The sequence below is a fragment of the Erithacus rubecula genome (assembly GCF_903797595.1).
Source record: "Erithacus rubecula genome assembly, chromosome: 2".
Classification (NCBI taxonomy): domain Eukaryota; kingdom Metazoa; phylum Chordata; class Aves; order Passeriformes; family Muscicapidae; genus Erithacus; species Erithacus rubecula.
The window spans coordinates 99,738,658-99,758,839 of record NC_136685.1 but is presented as its reverse complement, the minus strand read 5'-3'; the positions used below and the strand labels follow the sequence as shown (position 1 = coordinate 99,758,839).

At 42.7% G+C, this 20,182-nt stretch overlaps 1 protein-coding gene across 1 annotated transcript in view; it reads right to left on the bottom strand.

Moving 5' to 3' along the window:
• Positions 1-20,182, bottom strand: part of LOC306797957 (uncharacterized protein) — a 63,054-nt gene that overhangs the window by 42,589 nt on the left and 283 nt on the right. The gene's annotated exons all lie outside the window — the stretch shown is intronic.

Sequence of the window (20,182 nt, the reverse complement as noted above, 5' to 3'; positions counted from 1 at the left end):
CAGAAAGAGCCTTGAAATATTTCAGTGTCATGTGAGGTAGTCTGTCTAAACATATTTCACACAAACGCTTTTTCACAGGCAACTTGTTAAAACTGTTACAAAATACCTTCTTTTTGTGTCACAATTAGAAATGTTTGCCCCACCTTGAAAGATCATTTTGTACTCAATATGAATATGCTGTCTATGAGAACTTGCACTAACATATTATATTCTCCCTCCCCTCCCTGGCTAGTTTGAGCAGAAATAGGCGTAATATTGCTAAACCGGTTGAATGTGACATGTGCTTGAGGCTTAGCATCTTTCTCAAGGGCTGTTTTGAGTAAACAGCCTGAAAACCAAAGGGAGAGCCTGAATCACCATTCTGCTGTGCCAGCTTTCCACCCTTGTCATTCTCCTGCTGTGAGGCTGAGACTGAAGCCCAGAGATTTTCATGCAGGGAAACAGCACTGAGATTTTTATCTTTGGCTTTGAAACTATTCACTGTGGAGGAAGCAAGGCCAGAGTAGCCACAGTGCTCATCAGCTTGGTAGTGAGGCTGAGGCAGCATGATGTGCTGTAATCCTAACAGAGCAGGAGTTCAGAGGGCATTAGTGGGCATTTCAGAGCCAGACAAGGGCACAGGCTATGGAGATGCAGGGCAGCTTCCCAGGGATGGGCTTTTTCCACATTTTTAGCTGCCACCTGCTGCAAACCCCTACCAGGACTTGTGGCAAAAACCCAGCACTGCTTACAAGCTTGGACAGCATGGATTGGTTCATGTTCCTGCTTGCCTGATGTAAAAGAAGCTCCCAAATAAATAACAGGAGAATAAAGGAGTAGCCACTCCACTAAGGTGTATTTTCCCCACCAACATTCAAGCAGTATTTCTGATGTGGGGCTCATTTGGCCTCCTATCCACAGGAAATACTCCCCACAGAGAACTCCAGCACTGTTTTCTGCACTGAGACTGCACAAAGACCTTTCCATGCAGAAAACTGCAGAACAGCAATTCTGCTGAGGCAGCTAGCAACCTCCTAGCACCCCATGTCAACATGGAGTTGGCATGACAATGTCAGGAACAAGAGTCAGGGGCTGAAGGCAGCCCTAAATGCCTGCTGTGACAAGCACAGAGGTAAGGAAGAAAAGCTTATACCAGTGCAGGAACAGTAAGTAACCTGGTGAGGGGTTTTGTAATTGTGGTATTGTTCTGATTTTCTCACGTGGATCAGATAGCCACAGGTGAAAGTCACTTTGGAATGAATGGTGTGCAGGTTTAGAACCAAGGCCAACCCAAACAGGGAGGAAAAAAAAAAGAGCTGTAGACGCCCTATCTGGCTTTGATACACCCTCTCAGCTCCTCCCAGCAATCACTGCTGTAATGAACATAGACAATTACTACAACAAGGAGATTCAGCAGCATGTGCAAGATCAAAATAATAAACTCCTACTCTGCCACAGGTCTTCCCTAGTTCCTGTTGCTAGGCCTCTCCATCTGTCAACAAATAACTATGTCCTTCTGGTTTTAAAATCCATGTTAAAAATCCCTTTGACTTTCATGGAAATAGGTCCCTAAGAAAGGAGTTATTTCTAGCTCTCACTCTCCAGTTATTTTCAGCTGGGGCATACTCTAAAACTGAGTTTATTTTTAAGTGTGAATAGAGGACTATTTCTGACTGCATTATACATTGGATAGAGTCAACAGGAAGCACAGCCTCTCTCTGCTGCAGGAGCACTGGTTTCACAGTTTGCTAGTGAAACATCTTATATCCATTACCTTCTGATTTTAAAAAGTGAGAGTGTGCACAAAACGACCAGGCAATAACAGTAATATGTATCAATCACCACAAATCTATTTTTATGTGTTGTGCTGATTTCATAATGGACTTTTAATAACAATAAAACATGAAATCTTCACTAGGTTATTATGTCTTTTATCTGAACTATCAATGCTCATTACATACCCTCTTGACTTCTTTAACTTCTGCATTTTTTATCTCCTCACTGTTTTTCAGCCTCTTTCCTTTGCTAGACTATAGTGTGAAATTTTAGAATGAGATTTGTAGCTTTGGTCGCAGATTATGTAAAATTGCTTTACAGTTTAAATGCACCGTGCAGAACAATCACATAACTTCATTAGAGGAAAGAGCAGCTTGCTGACTCTTGCAAGGCTCCTGGTGACATCACTGGGCAGTGTAAGCCTCAGGAGTTAACAGGCTCAGACCTCAGAGCCAGGCTATGAGGCACAGGTCACTGATCACTTCTGCCCAGGGTAAAACAGCAGTGTAATTCACACACGTGTGTCATCCCACTCTGGTGGGGCTGCATTCATAGCTGAGTGTTGCAGGGTGGGTAAAACCACCAGATCATTAATGAGAACCAGTGTTTCACTTTTTGATGTCACCTTAAATAAAGTTCACATTGACTGAGTGCAAGAGGAAACTTTCTGGTGCTCTTTAACTTCTCTCAGTTGAAGTTATTGGAAAAATTCCATGCAACCCAAGTGGGTAAGGGGTTATGCCCTACATCCTCTTGTGGCTGTAAAACACAGGGGAGGTTTTCTGAGGGAAACCTCAAAATGCATACAGTACTAAAGCAGCAGATGAACAGGATTTGAATATAGCTAGTTCTGTGTTTTTTCTCCCAATAAAATTACTGATTCAGATACTGCACAGGAAGTTCATCCTAGCTCTAAGCCATAAGTATTAATCTCTTTGCTCAAAGCCAGAGAGAGAGTGGCCCTTTGCTTCCTGCACACAACCCTAAGAAGGAATATGGTGATATCTGGAGATTCTGAGGTAAAACACAGCATTTGGTAACCCCAGTGCAAACCAGAAATGGCTGTGAATGGTATAAAAACATCATCTAGTCCCCAGCAGACAGCAGAAGCACAGCACTTACAGAAGTGCCTGGGGAGGTATACATTGAATTTCACCACTTGCATGGGCTAACTCCTACAGAGTCCCTTGGAAGGCTCTCATTTGACCTGTAGTACTGAAGTAAGCTACAGACATGTTTTGAGGTGAAGAGAAGGGGCAAGGAGGACACCTGATGTGGCAAGAGCCATGTGTGCTTCTCTCCAGGTCAGGTCAATATGACAGACACCTCACAGCTGGGCCTTATTTTGGTGGAGTGTTTCTGAGCTTCAAATAAAGCCAATTCATGTTGAGGGATTTACTCACAGCAATACCACCAATATGACTTTGCTAGCCCTGCACTTGATTTAATTTTTAAATTATGACTTTCATCACTTTTCTAGGAATAGAGGCTGGCTCTGAAACATCCTGTTGGCTCCAGCATTCTTCAGAAGTTACACATTTCTTATCCTGTTGAAGTTTTGAGGTTTCAGTTTCCTCACTGGTGCCTTGCTAGACCAGGGCTGTGAAGCCAGGAGAGGTCATTCTGTGACAGACCCTGAGAAGGAGGTGTCTTCCCAGCAGGCAGGAGGAGACCTGCTGCTCTCTCTCAGGAGTAAGAAGTGACAGCAAATTAGAGCTATGCTGACTCCTGGTTGGCAGAGCAGGGCTGCCTTGTGACTCTGAAAGGCAGGAACAAAAGCCTGGTCAATCAGAAAAACTCCACTGAAGCTGAACAGTAGATCAGCAGAGAAATGCAGGATTTCAGTCCTAAGCAATCTGATACTAACAGCAGAGCCACAGGCTGGAGTTGCTTTGATGGAGCAGAGAAATAAAGCTCCATTCTTGTGGAGCTGCCTCTTGCCAAGCACGGATGGGAATGCTGGAGGTTTCTGACAGTGCTCAGTGGCTCTGCCTTCCCCTGGCTCCAAAATCCCCTTTGATGGGCAAAAGACCAGTGCTGACAGAATTGTAATGTATGACAAGCTCCAGTAGCAGCTCCAGCACTGCACGCTCCAAGAGGCAGAGAGGATTCGTTCCTGGCTGCTCTCTAAGAAATTTTCTGTTCAGTGGGAAAGATAATGGCTGTCTAAGAGAGATCCAGACCACAACTAATGACAGAATATGGCTCTAGGTAGAAAAAACACTCTCAGGAAAGTAACAGATTGACTACAACCTCTAGGGGAAAACAAAGTGTTTTAATTTAAAAGTAAAAAGCCTGCAGCGAGGATTAAGGGGTTCCTTTTACACCCCACTTTTGGAAAAAAGTCACAATGAGCTACAGTGGCTATTATACAGACTCTGAGGGGTAAAACTGGGAGCAGCTTTGGATTACTGCATGAGTGCTGAACACACCTTCCACGTGCATTCCCCTCTATTTCCATTGCCTTTTCTCAGGGGTGGCCAATCCTCTCCCTCCAAGAGAATCATGGCTGGAAACCCCAGTTCCAGAAGAACTCTTCTGTGGCTTCAGACCTTTATGTGTCTTCTAACAGACACCAACCAAGGTGTACTTTATGTGGCACCGCTCAGTGAAGAACTCCAAAGCACTGACAAAATCCAAAATTAGCATTAATTCACGAATGCCCCTTGCCATTTCTATCATGATTGCTCTAATTCTATGGGCAGGGAGAGGCAAGAACAGAGACACAATAGCCCTTACTCAGCAGTCAGTGCTGTAATTTGGAGTACACTGATTTCCACACAATGTCTCATCACTGTGACTTTTGGCTACAACACTGAAGTTCAGGCTCCCAAACCCCCTCCTTTGCTCACCAGGCAGACATTATTGTATATTGTATATTGGGCAAAATATACAATGAGTAAGGCTATACACTGAGTAGTTCCTCTGGAATCAGAGGCACTATTTGCAATGCAAAATCCTTCCAAAATATGGCTCTTTATAATAGTAAAAATGAATGGCATTCTGTCAATTTTTTTTCACAGCCTCCACTGACTCACAGTGCTTTCAACTGCCATTTAAATAATGCAGGAGAGGAAATAGGACAAGATCAGGGAGTTTGCTGCACCTTAAATGTAAAAGAAGGTGTGCACACATTTCCCTGGACAAAATACAGCAATCACAACTTGAGTGATGCAAAATCTCTCTCAGTTTTGGTGGGTCTGATATATTTTTTTGGGTCTGATAGCACCAGAGCACCTGCTGGAGTAGGAGCTGGTTTAAGGTTCCCATAATAAACCTTACCATTTTGAACTACTCCAAAGATGCTCTGAAGCAAAATGACAGGATTTTATTTAGCAAAGGGAAGCCCATGATTGTTTTAATGCATTGTAAAATTGAAGCTGTCATAATGCAGGCTAGAAGATTATGTTTTTAAGTGAAAGGGAAATTAGTTATAATTATAATTGCTGCAGTCTTTATGCATTTCCAGCTGTATTGATTAACTTCTTCCTGTGTGTGCCAGGAAGAACTTAAATTCCTATATGTGACTGGCAACTAGGGAACACGATCCATTACCCCATGCTAGTGTTGGAGAGCAGCAGAGATTGGTGTATTTTTAGAAACAAGATTCCCACAGTGTAATTGTAGCAACTGGGTGATCATACACATGCATATTAAAATACCAACAGATGAATTCCTGGACAGTAGCAGCAAACATTTCACTGTTTGGTGTAGAAGGAAAGGGCAGGAATGCACAGCTCAGAAATTCAACAACTGCAAGCGCAGCAGTTTTATCTCTGAGAGCATCCTCTGAGGGAAGCTGTGAAAAGGCTGAATCTCTTTCTTTTCCTTTCTTGGATGGAAAGATTTGAGGTCAGAAGGCCCATATGTCTCCTGTCTTACCTGATCCCATTGCACACGAAATTATCAGTATCAAGCCATCCCTAGGCATCCTTCAGGGGCTCACTCCTGGGTCTCAGCTACCAGTGTTTAAGGTGCCCATGTTGCACAGCTAAACATGGTCCAGAGGACTCTGGCTCACTAAATATCACCAGGACTGCAAAGTGCAAGGCTTATTCCTTGGAACAAAACTGTACAGATGTGGGCAGACAGCTGGGACGGCCAAGCTGACTGTCAGCAAAGTTGGTTGTGAGGCAACCAGGGGCTGGCTGTGCAGGGCCAAAGTGTAGCAGCATCTATCATAAACTCACAGATCTCATAAAGCATTTATATGTCTCATGTCAGAGAAGCTGTTCCAGGCTCTCTGGGAATTATATCAGCCAGGTTAACAGTTCTGCCATTGTGCTGGTTTAGACAAGACTTGTACAGGACCAGAAGATGTCTGAAACTTTCCACTAGGAGCCAAAACATACACCTATAAGCAGAGCAGAATATGAGTTCACTTGTGGAAGACATAACTAAAGTACACTCAGAGCATTCAGCAGTCACTCAAGTAGTATCAGAATCCCAGCAGACTTTTATTGCATCCAATATAAATAAAGTGATGGTCAGGGACCATCACAGGAGCATAGTGACTATTACACTTGATAAAACTGGCAGAGCAAATAGCTCCCAGGCTTTGGTTGTGTTAACTGGAATGTGTTTCAGAGGACAGCACAAGGAATGCTGTGACAGACAGCTATAGCATAGCTGACCTCAGAAGCCCATTCAATAATCTTGAAATTTGTATTTTTATCTCTGCTATTCCAGTCGGTGTTGGAGGCTATTTAATGACTGACCTTTTGCAGGATCCTGTTACATTTATGCATGTGGATATTGTTCAGGAATGGCAACATACTACATGCAAAGAAAATCCCCATCTGCCCTCAGTGTGCCACTCTTCTGTCTCATTACATGCCCTTTCATCCTCTAATGGGTGGATGAATAAAGAGAAGACCATAACCTAACTTCTTAGTATCACTTAGCTTTCTTTACACTTTCATCATATTATTATCACCTTTTTCAAGGTACACAGACCTTTTCAACTTAATGACCAAGTAACAAACTGGAATATTTTCTAAAAGATGTCTTCAATCCATGCTGTAAGGATTAACAATCACCAGAGTCAAAGTAAATTGCAGGTGGTGGTGAATTGCCTAACATCCTGATGTAAAGGTAAGATAAAGGCCAAATCTGGAGGTGTAGTGCAACATGAAATCCAAATGCACACACTTTGCATATCAAGTTTTATCTCCATGTCAGAAAACCCTCTAATTATGCTGAAATGTGTGCTTTCAAGCTTTCCTGCACCTGGCCTTAAGAAAACTCCCCCCACCCCAAACTAACTGCAACCAATGACTCCCTGCATGTCCTTCTCTTTTCTCAAGGGATTTTAGACAGTGAATTTACACAGCCATGTCACCAGACCAAACAGATCTCCACCTTCTCAGCCCGTTCCCACCTGCCTCTGGACAGCCTCCAGGTAATTTTGTGTCTTCCTTTATGCTAAAGCCATCTTCATCTACCTACAGTGCTGGAAGGGAGTAGCCAGACCTGGCCTTTCAGAGCACACTGCTCCACAGAGAACATCTTGTTCTGGAGAGGGCATGGCAGGAAGGAACATTCTTCATAACTTGCAGGGTGATGTGAGCCAGGTTTCAAACACGAGGTGACAGCTTTCCCTGCCAGAGACTGCCACCCATCTCAGACACACAGCAGCTCCATTTGCCATCTCCTAAGCTACTTAGTTTAGACCTCAAAGAGATCCAGAGGGAGATCCTGGTTGCCTCCACAGGTGAACTGCCATATAGGGCCATGAAGCCATAGGCTGTGCTGGTTGGCTTGCAGGCCTAGATCAGCATGCCAACACCTCCCCAGCAACGTGTAACCATAGACACAAATACAATTACAGACACATTTACTGGGAGAAGGTGGTAGAGTGACTCCAACATGTGTCAACAGCTTCCTGGGGAGAGGATTTAAAAGTGATGTTTGATGCAATAAAGACTGGTGCTTAATACACACTTTTTTGCAAAGACACTTTTTTTTTTTAATTTTTTGCTTAGGTGAGCAGAGTGACTACATTAATGGGAAAACTGGAAGCCTTTCAAGCCTTTCAGTGGGTGAGTAGTAGCTCAAACTGCTGGGGTATTTAAGCCACCCTCTGCAGCATCTTATTTCAGCTGTGGTAATTCAGTCTGCTCTCTGTGGGCTTCCTGTACAGGCAGTGGAAAGAGAGATGCTTCTCCAGAGGATGATTTAGCAGGGATGATTTTGATGTCCTGAATGGTTTTCCAGAGGTCTTAGCTCCAGTGATTATAAAGGAACCTTGAAGACACTCACTTCCTACCAAACATCTAAATGTAGATGCCTGATCTCCTTTTCACACACATACACATCCTGTGTTTGAAGTTTAAAAAGAATAAATACACCAGATACAGAAACAGTAGACCAGAGATAGATGGTTCCAGGTGTTTTTCCCTAAGTACCTATTAGGAGAGAAACTACCACCCTAAGAAGGCAAAAACCAGCAAAAGCTTTCAGTGCTGAAGGCAGAGGGAGGGTTATGCATAACTAACAAAATAAAGAAGACATTCACAATTTTGCTTCCACAGAGGTTCACCTGTCCTGCCAGGCTTGGAAGAAGATCTGAATAAAAGGCCCTTGAAGAAGCCAAGGCACTTAGGGACTGTGCCTGCACAACATCCCTCATTGGCATTCCACAGGCAGGGCAAGCATCTTCTACACACAGGAGTAAGAAACAGTACATTCTATCAACTAGAAATGTTAATGACATGGGAAGGGCTCTGTAAACATGTGGCCTTTATTTACTTTTAATTCTTCTCCATATTGCTGAGAGCAGAGTTTCTTATTAGTGAGATCCAAAGTAATTATTGGTTACAGGAACTTTAAGTGGCTTACAATCAGATCCTGCATTGCCAGAACCAGGTGGCAATAGGAAAGCACTATGTGTCTTCCCTTCCACTGAAAGTAAAGCCAGATAAAGCAGAACTGTGTTTCAAGATAATAGAAGTATCACTTTTCTTAGACTGAACAGGGTAAATTTTTTCACTGTCCTTTTTTAACTGTTCAGCACTGGCACATGTAGGAAGACACAGAACATTGCCTTCTTGGAATTCAAAATATGCAATAGCTCTTGGCTGGGGAGTTCATTTACAAACAGCACTAGAAATGACAAATGTGTTGAGTATTCATTCTTTGGTGGTCTCTTACACTTAAATGTAGAGGAAACAATGCTGGTACTCCAAGGATATTGAGGGGGTTACAGCAGCAACCAAATCTGACCTGAGCTGCTTTGGGTTGCCAGTTTTGTGTGTAGCTTACCATTTTGTCATAGAACCATAGAGCCACAGAAAATGCTGAGTTGGAAGGGACACATCAAGATCATCGAGTCCAGCTCCTGGCCCTGGACAGGTCACCCCAAGAGTCACATCCTGTGCTTTAGAGCATTGTACAAATACTTCTTGAGCTCTGTCAGGCTTGGTGCTGTGACCACTGCCCTGAAGAGCCTGTTCCAGTGCCCAACCACCCTCTGGATGAAGAACCTTCTCCTGATATCCAACTTAAACCTCTCCCAACCCAGCTTCATGGCATTTCCTCAAATCCTGTCACTGATCACACAAGTGAAGAGATCAGAGCCTGCCCCTCCACTTCCACTTGTGAGGATGTTGAAGATCCCAGTGGGCTTTCCCCTCAGTCTCCTCCAGGCTGAACAGATCAAATGACCTCAGCCATTCCTCATATGGTTTCCCCTCTAGGCCCTTCATCACCTTCAAAACCCTTCTTTGGACACGCTGTAATAGATTCATGCCTTTTTTATATTGTGGTGCCCCAAATTGCACACAGGGCTCGAGGTGTGGCCACATCACTGCAGGGCAGAGCTGGACAATCCCCTCCCTTGATTCCAAAAGGGAATGCCAGGGATGGGTGAATGATCACTACCTACACAAAGTCTGATTCAGACTGATGGGTGTTTCAGAGGGCATTGCCAAAATATACATACAGAGATTAAGTGACAAGCTCTGGGGAAGTGGGACAGAAGGCACTTGTTGGGCTCAGTCTCAGGTCACACCAATGCTGTGTGTGAGTGTGCTCACCCTCCTGTAAGGCTGGAGCCTTTACACAAAGAGTGGGGAATGGGCAGAATGCCTGCAAACAGAAAGGGACAGGCCTGTGGCTCTGCACAGAGACAACATCCCTCCAGCTGTTTGTTTAGCTGTAGTCAGAATGCATCCTATTTTGTGAACCTGCCAGCACACAGGAAAAAACTATGGGATTGAATCCCCTTGCTCAGCAGATGCAGGACATAGCCTTTTTACTTTCTAAGGCAATATTATTTTTATGTGCAGTCTTGACTAGACTCAGGAGTCCTGATGTGTTCTAACACACTTTAAATTCCTTGTCTACTTTGTCCAGCTAAAGACTAAGCAAAGATTTGGGACTATGGATTCTCAACAGAGGGACAATGACATTTTGTTAAACCTGAAGACTTCAGGTAGACAACACTTTGCATTTTCAAACATTTTTTAATCACTAGTGAGGTTCAGGATGGTAAGGTCTTTGGTGCATAGAGAATCAGTGCTTGATTTTTTTAAACCTATTTTATAGTCTCCATATCAGGATAATTCATTTTAATACTCCCTAATGAAATGAGGAGAAAACCCTCAGATTCTTAATCAGGTTAGGGCTATACAAAATCATGGGCAAAGGTCTAGGCAAGTGTGATCATACTTTGACAGAGTGACAGCACTAACAAAGGAATTTAGAGATAATGAAAGCCAAAGAATTAGAAGTCAAAGGACTTGGACACAGTTTTCTCAGTTTAATTGCAGCTGGCTGCTCTGCAGTATCCTCTGGAAGAATCTTACAGGGGAGCAGCCCAGTAGCTGTAAAAGACCAAGCATCCAAAGCTCAGAGAAAACAGTCTTCATGCAGACAAACAAGATTAATCATCAAAAAACTAGGCATTTCTTTTCTTTCTGTCCTTTGCAAGAAAAGTGTAAATACATACAGGCAGTCACAGATTTATTCCTGATATTCAAAACACTCAGTCCAAAGCCTGTAAGTGTGTTGGGTAGATATCAACACAGCTTGTTGCTTTCTACCAATAGAGGAAACTTAATACCTACAATGCCTTGGGGGCCCCTCTCTTTTAGCAATCATTTTCTGGTTAAAAACAGTGATTCTGGTTTTTCATAGCTGAGCAACACCAGTGCAACGGGAAGCACAATGAGTATCTTTGTGCACCTGTGGTGGTCATGCTTTCTTCCTGGGAGGTGAGATGGTTGAATTCAAAATTCACATCGAGGTGTTAGATCAGCCTAAAAAAATTCATAGAACAATAGCTCACACAAATGCAGCATCTTTGCCACATGCTAGCTGCCACAACTGCAGAGATTATTTCCTGTTCTTCCTGAAACTCACTCATTCAATACCATGATTTTTGACTTCCAAGTGAAATGTGGAGACCTTCACCCAGGCTCAACATTAGACTGGGGTCCAGTACAGCTCTGACCTGCTCCTCTCTGCTCCCTCTTCCTAGTTCTAGTGTAGAAAAAGAAATGGCAAGATGCAGCTCAGGGTGTAATAGTCCACTCCATCCCACAAGGAACCTGACATTTTCACACATGAAGCTTTCCCAGAGGCAAGAATGAGCTTTGACAAGCTATAGAGATGAGTTTATAATGCAGTGATGACTCCTTCTATACAATCAAGAGAGCCAAACACACCACAGACACTTAACTGCACCAGGCCCTGGGGCACACTTGCAGCTCTGCAGTGCAACAAGAACACTTTGGAAAGCAGAGCAATAAAAAGGTAATAATTGCGAAAGGGGAAGAAACCTATCTGTCCCACTCTTAAAATGAATTAAAGGCACTACAATAGTGTGCATATAACAGGATCTGACTCAGAAGAAACTGGTCTGGCTCTGTAAAAGCAAACCAGCTCCAAGGCAAATCTGAGCATGCAGTGACTGTCATGTTTTGTAGGGGTTATCACCCTGGGTTTTTTTGTATATAGCACAGGATCATAGATCTGTCTGCATGCATCTCTGTCAGATCAAGAAAGGGGGACTCTCCAGAGAAGTGGCCTAGCTAGTGAGGGTGTATAAATTGTCAGTCAAAACCAGAGATGTGTAACTAACCCAGGCCTCTCTGAAGGTATAGCCTGTAGGATAACTTAAGCACATCTTGATAGTGTGGAACTAGAGAGTGGAAAAATCTTCTGAGTGTAACCTGCTGTCAAATTGCATCCAAAGACATTTATACAGAAAAAAGATCAAAGACTCATGGCTCAGCAGCCACGACACAGATACACCAACCATCCCTGACTGGCTGGCCACAAGCAAGAGAGGAATAGGCCAGTTTGTGACAGCTACCCCAGCATGTTCAGTCTACATCTTCCTCACCCCTGAAGCAACCCTGCAAAGAGCCATCTGGTAGCAATTGGGTTCCATTAGCACAATTCAGACAAAATGATCCCAGAAGGTACAGCAGGACATACTTGAGGGGGTAGTCATGTGCTAAAATACCAACGTTATTTTTGAACAAAAGCTGGTTCACATCCCACCAGCTCTTTGAATAAGAAAAACAAGCATTTGACTGGTTGGAGATCTCTGAAGTGCTCCTGAAACTCTTTCCTGCTCCACATGAGGATATGTACAGGAGTCTTTACTCCTTGAGAAACCCAGGCTATTGTCAACAATTTTTATACCAATAATTACTTGCTGTTCAAAGACCTATGAATGATCCCATAAACAGCAGCATTTGAGACAGGCTGCCAAGGAGCCAGAGGCCTGATTCTGGGAGAACTGTAGCATGCCTAGCAAGGGTCATGAGTCTTGGCCTCTCCACAGAGGAGAGCTTGTTGGAAACTCCCCCCAGTATGAAACAGTGATATACACCCAGTATAAGAACAGTAAGCTACTAAGGATATGTTCTCTGCCCATGGGATGTCTTGCCAAAGAAGACAAGGCCATTTGCAGCAAAATATGGATAAATATGGATATAATATGGATTGTGGCCAAATTTGGAAATAATAATCTCTCCTCTGCTCCTATAACATTCCACAACTGGGCAATTGGCCCAATGCCATTTCCATGCAAACCAATTGGAGGTTGCCATCAGTCATTAATTTAAATCCACTGAACTGCTGACCTACATCTGACCAAACAGACAGAAAAGACCCTGTGGCCTACATTATAAACAATTCAATAAATGCAGGGAAACTGAGACAAAAGATTCTCCTTCAGAATATCAGCTTGGTGATCAGCTTGTGCTGGGAATCGAGGCTCCTTGCAAGGAGCACCAGACCCTACAAATTGAAAGATTTATTATGTGTATTACCCTTTTTTCAGTTCAGCAGTTAAAAACTGAGCCAAATTCACTGCAAATACACATCCATTAAGTTCAGTAACTTTAGAGATGGGATGACTGCAGCTCACTGCTCCCTTGAAATGCCACAGGCTGCCCTTAGACTGTGTGTTTGGTGAGATGCAGAGAATGGTGAGGAGACACATCCTGGCAAGGGCTCCTGCAGACCACATCAGTGACTCCGTGTAAGCATGATGGGATCATATTTGCTTCCCAAAACCAAGAAGCTGACTCAGAGATGGCATCCTTGTCCCACTGCTGAAACCCACTTAGCCATGATTTAGAAAGAGGGACCTAATGAAGTTAAACAGATTGCTCAGGCTCTTGGATTTACCTAATCTCATCTTTCCTAGCTCTCTTCATGGAAAAAGAGCTGGTTCAGCTGGTCTCCAGAGATCTCTGACTGATCCTGGATATAGAAGGGGTGGAGGTTGGACTTTTCATCTCTTCATCTGCCCCACTGTCAGTGCTTATCTTTGCCATCCTGCTCTTTCCCTCCCTGTTCTCCACATTCCTCTCTGCCTGCTCCTTCTCCAGCTCAGCCTGTTCTTGGTACAAATGTCAGGCATTCAGTCTCTCTTCTTTCTCCTTGAGAGACAACAATAGGATGACACAGACACCAACAGATTCCTCCATCTGAAGGTCTCATCCTGGCCGCTGGTGCAGCCAAAGATTGTTGCATGCAGGACTCCAGCAGCTGGGGATGACATTCTGTTAGCATTAAAACACATTTTAGCCTCTTGAAGCATGGTATTTCCCCTCCTGATTCTGTTGTTTATGATAAAAACCTTGTCAGGGAGTTTAGGGTTAGTTATGGCCAATCTCACACATTTCTCCTGTAAGAGCTTTCAATGAAGCAGTGCTTTTTTCTGAGATCTAGCCTTCTTATGTGCCTACATCCCAGATGCTTTGCATCTCAATTAATGTAGATCAAGAAAGCAAACATATTACAGAAAAATATGACAGAGGATAAAATTGGAATGTATGGCTCTGAAATTAGGCATCAGATATGAGTCTGAAAGACAATGAGAAGGATTTTGACAAACAAACAAGTCAACAGCCCTGAGTCTGAAAAACAATGACAAACACCTATGAAAGAAAGCACTTTCCTTGCATATAGCAGTTGCATTTGAGACATAAGTAATCATTAACCCAGAAAAACCTCTGCCATTTCCATTTTAAAACCTGGAACTGAATGCTACTATCACTTGTGTTTAACGTACATTTTGTCATTCACTGTAAAAACGAAAGGACATGACCTTTGCAAAACAATTTTCAAATTATTTTTATTGATAAGAATCACTGCCAGTCACAAAACATTGGTTTGTTAGGAAAACTTAATCAAAACATCTGAACCTGACACTTGAATTTTAGTGACTCAGTTGACATACAGACGTGAAATGAACTTGTGTGATTAAAACAGGGTACTGCAGTTCTTTAAAATACCCCAAATAGCTGTAGAGGTCAATTTCAGTGTTCCTAAACCTCAAAAAAACACAACCAAACAAAATATCCCTAAAGTCTAAAATGCCCTAGAAATGAAAATGTCTTCAAAGAGATGTTAATGGAGAGTACAGGAATGTATGCTACTACCTGCACAGATTGGTATGCAAGACTGCTGCCACAGTGCCTATTACACACACAGAGTGAATAGTTTGTACCTTGGAATTTCCTATCAGCTGATCAAGGGTGCTGGAGGCTCTTGACTCCTGCCTCACAGAAAGGAACTGACACACCAGGGAGGAGGATGTCTTTGGAAATCAGCTCACCTTTGCCCAATAAATAAATGAGACCATTGAAACAGAATAATGTTCTTAATTACTTTTAAGCACTTTTCATCTTAGATTTAAAAAACTCACAGGCCATCCCTCCTAAAGGCAAGGGACTGTTTTAAAATGAATAATTTTGATTTCTTTTCTTATGGGCTTTCTGCATTAAGAGCCTGTACCAAAAAAAAAAAACCAGCAAAAACAAAACCCCAAACCAAAACAAAAACCAACAAGAACCAAACCAAAACAATTAGTTGCACTGGAAAGCTTTGCTGCTGTGGGCATGAGAAATCTTGCTCTCCTGCTGACAGCTGAGGTACTCAATACCATCTTCTAGGAGAAGGAAGTATTGTCAGACTTTGGTTTGGTTATGGATTCTGCTGACAAGCCTCATCACCATTAATATGTACATACACTAAAATAGACTTTGCACACCTTGCTGATGAGTTATGTATGCAAATATGTTGTGCACACATAGTATTGCCACACTGAAGTCATTAACTTGTGCCACTTGGAGGATGTGGTCTAGGCCACAGCAGGTAAAATGGGGCTCTTTAGACACTCATGATCTGGTTAATCCCCAGGGTAGCCATCATAGGGCAAGAATGTGGTCTTGGTCTTCATTAGATGCTCCAAATCAGCTGCAAACACGGTCAAGACTCAGAAGGGACCTCTTTAAAAGAAACATACAACCAAACCAAACCAAAGAGCCAAACAAAAAAACCCAAAACATGCACACACACACACACACACACACATACACACACACAAAAAAGCCATGCCACACCCTGCCCCTGAAAAAAACCCCAACCCTCCCAAAAAACACTGTATTCTTGACCAAATAAATCTGAGCTAAAACCCAAGAACCAACATTCAGATGTAGGAGACTTTTATTTCTTCTGTTTTCTGTAACTACATAGGGTTCCTTGTAGTTAGTACATTCAGGCCTGTTTAAGGACAATTCTAAAATTTTTAATGGCTTGGTAACCACAAGACAACAACCTGCTGATATAGCAATGCCTTCTCGCCTTTGTACCAGGTCTCCAGTAGAGATGTGAAAAGTTATAACAAACTTGCACTCCACCAAACAGAACACTTACATGTTGCATCTGAAACATATGTTACAATGTTTTATGTTTTATGCCCTTGCAACTAGAAGTGAATGGAGACAGTCCCTTCCTTGGAGAGCTGGGAAAAGCGAAACCACCTTTGCTGGATCCCCACAACCAGAGAAGCCAGTGCCTGGTCATTCTGCATGCCCAGAGGTCAGTGCTAAAGGGGCTAGCAGTGATGCAGAAGATGTGGGCAGCTTACAGACCCGGATGGGCTCTTCACAAGGGTCTCTGATGTGTCTGGGTGATGCCCTGGGGCCAAGAGAAGCACTCTTGGCTCTCTCAACTCTAACACAAGTGAGAGCCCTGCACTGCCCTGGGGAAGACCCAAGCAGTGTGCACTGATTCGGGATGGAGCTCAAGGCACCAACCATACCCCAAAGAAACAAGTATCCACTGCTCACAGATGTGTTTTACCAGCCTTCCATGCCAAAGGACAGCGGGGTTTTAGCAGCAAGCTGCTTTAACAACAGTTCATTCTCTGCTCAGCTGCAGCTTTGTTTAACTCAGCTAACAGTAACCGCAGAATTTTTCTTTTATTGACTGATGCCCATTTAGAAGCCAGCAGAAAGCACATATCATTAATTCAGCTAGCTTTCATAATGCACACCTTATGAAATCACAGCCACAAAAATATTTCACATAAAGCTTTTGAGGTTGATTGGTGAATTCAGTCAAAAAATACCTTTCTGTTGATAATGCATTTGTAGGGTAATTTCAGCTATGAGGTTCTAAGATAAATGCAGTTTTATTGAATTTAAAGCATTTCAGAGAAATGTGCCAATTCAGTTTCATGTCAGAATGATAAAAAGTCAAAACACTTTGTGAAGATGAATGCAATAATTTCACAGAATATTAGAATCATAGAATATGCTGATTTGGAAGGGACACGTCAGGATCATTGAGTTCCAGCTCCCGGCCCTGAACATGACATCCCAGCAATTACACCATGTGCCTGAGAGTCTTGTTCAAACCTTTCTCAAACTCTGTCAGGGTGCTGTGACTGCTTTCCTGGGGGCCTGTTCCAGTGCCCAACCACCCTCTGGATGAAGAACCTTTTCCTCATATCCTATCTAAACCTCTTCCAATTCAGCTTCAGGCTGTCTCCTCAACTCCCATAACTGGCCATCAGCAGAAATTCGTGTTGTCCCTCTGCTGTCCCCAGTGAGAATGTTGAAGACCCCACTGAGGTTTCCCTCAGTCTCCTCTACAGGCTGAACAGACCAAGTGCAGAGCAGAGCAGGACAATCCCTCCCTTGCCCTGCTGGCCATGCTGTTCCTGAAGCCCCCCAGGACTCTGGTGCCCTCCTGGCTGCCAGGGCACTGCTGGCTCATGTTCAACCAGGACCCCCAGGTCCCTTTCCATGGCACTGCTCTCCAGCCTCTCATTCCCCAGTCCCAATGCCCAGGTGCAGAATCTGGCATTCAATCTCATTCAACTTCATATGGTCAGTGATTGCCTGGCTCTCTAGTTCATCAATGTCTCTCTGCAGGGTCTCTCTGGCCTTGAGGGAGTCAACAGATCATCCTGCAAACTTACTTGGTATTCCTTTGAGTTCTGCACCCAAGGTGTTAAAAAAGATGGTGAAGAGCACTTGGCCAAGGATAGAGCCAATATCAGAAATGAAAGCATCTGGCATTAACGAAAATAAACTATTTGGTAGGCTAAAAGACTGTTAAAAATTAATTTTACAGATAATATAAAAATCTTCAAATGTTTGATTTGATTGTAAAGTAAAAAAAAAGAAAAAAGAAAAAGAACAAGAAAAACCAAGGATGATAATTTCTCAGGACACTGATTATCTAGTTTCTGATCAGCAGCATTGCCAGACACAGCAGAGAGGAAAGCACACTGCCTGAATTTTGGAGACTTATCTAGCCTTTGATTATAGCAAGTTTCTTCCTCACTCTGTGGGAAGCCAAAAAAGCTTGCACTGCCAGGAGCCATGTTGCACTGTATGTATTTTTGAAATTAAAAAGAAAAAAAAGAAAACTGCACTACCCACTACCAACAGAACAACTTTCAGATTTTCTGCATCACACTACACAATATATGGTACAGCTTATATAACACTAAAATTTACATTCAGGAGCCATGTTGTAGTCTTCAAAATGAGAAATAAAACCGAAATTTCTTCTCTATAAACACTACGTATTCATTTTTTTGAGAATTATGAATGACTAAGTTTTATGAAGGACATGGATGTAGACCATTGCAGGTTCTTTCCGCCATCCTCAGTTCCCAAACCAGGAGGAGATCCTGAGCCTCCAGACCACGCAGGGTTTTGGGAGAACATTTCTGATTCATCCAGACACACCACACCACAGTACCTTTCTCCATCCGAGACTTCTGGGAAGGCTGCGCCCTCTCCTGACCGGTCAGGACTCGGCAGCAGGAACTGCTAAAGCCACTGGCTGCAGTCAGCAAGTCAAGGCTCAGCCTCGGAGCTGCCAAGAGCACACCAGCTCGACTTAAAACCTCTTGCATGGTGCAGAAGGGCTTCACGTTGATCTGTCTATCTATCTATCTATCTATATTTTTTTTTTGCCATGTTTTAAGAAAACAAATGTCTTGAAAGTATATGCTGTTAAAAGGCTTCATTTATTTGAAAATGGATAGAACACCAGGCTAGAATAATCTCCAAATAAGCTACAGTGTTTACAATCCATGCAATTCTCTAAAGGAAACTTTCATATGTTAAAAATATAACCTTTAAATTACTGTTGCAACCCACGAATTCCATTTCACAGAGCTAATACATGATATGGCTAATGCTATTAGAAGGAGTCAGTCTGCCTTCACAAGCAAATGTAATCTCCTTCAACCAGCAAAGCTTATGCAGGAATGACTGAAAAAATCCAACACATCTTGTCAATCATTTACATTATGCCTAAGTGAATATTACCTTCATTTTTTAATGGGACATGGTTACCTCTCATCTGATCTTGCATTCAAATTAAGCAAATTTTATAGACTCACAACTGCATATTGATTAGCACTTCTGGTACTAGAAACTTCTGAATGTCACAAAGAGAAGGAAATTTTAACCACATCAGACTGGCAGGGATTATTTGAGGAATTCCCTGCCTTTCTTTCTAGCTTAGGATATGAGCCACTTCTTCAAATCATCTGGAAATTTTACTTAACAAATTTCCTTCTCATCTAGAACCTGATTACTGACACAGTTTATCTTTCTGAGTTTCATGATTGTGCTGTGCCTTTGGGCTTTTGCACAAGAAGGGCTTTATTATTTGGTTTTTCTTTAAGGTGCCAGTGTTGCAAAATGTGCAACATGTAAACTTTTCTTAAGAAAAAAACTTCTTTAATATTTGGTCTTTACATACTTTCAAGCCCAATCAACAAGAAGGGAGATTTAATCCATTAAACAGAGAGCAGCTAACAAGCTCTAAGTGACACACAGGTGTTAGAAAAACAAATTACTTGTGGGTAGAATTGCCTTCTTAAGGTTTAGGGCTGGACATACTTCAGTGATCTCAGAGGTAGGGGGATCTTAACTAGGCTTGGGAAGAAGGATGTACCACTGATAGTGGACAGAAAGAATGCAGAATTTATGGGCCCCAAGGACATTTAGCAGAACTCCCAAGATAAGAAAGAAAGTTATAAAGACAACTCAGTGACTGTGCTGAATCAGCTCTGCCTGGTAAAAGGTAATTCCAGCAGAGACAGATCACAACCACCAGCTGATCACCACCTCAGACCAAGAGAAAGCCTGAGCATGTGGAACTAACCAGCATGAGAAGCGAGAGAGTCATTAAACAGTCGAGGAGAGAATGCTAATTAAGAGAACTGTTTCACTTGTAGCCAGTGAGCACTAATTCCTTCATTTGCTACAATGCATAAAGAGTAAAAAGTTATTATAGTTGGTGTGCTTGATGTGTGATATGTCACAGAGGACTCAGGCTTGTGCAACTCTGAAATGAAAAATAAATAACCAATGTCTCTCTCATGTGTGCAATTATTGGCTTGTTGCACTGGGTAAAAAAAATCTGACTTTTTTGGACAACACTGGGGCATATGTTGCTGTCTGGGGAGTTTACAGGCAGCACGATTATTTCATGTATCTTTCAAATGATTGCTAAGGCAGATGTAAAACAGAAGGTATTATTACCTTCTCCCATTGTACTATTTGCAACAGGACGATTAACAGTCATTGCTAATGACCACCAGTTAAAAACAGCTGGAATGGAAAAGGATTCCTCACAAAGTAGCACC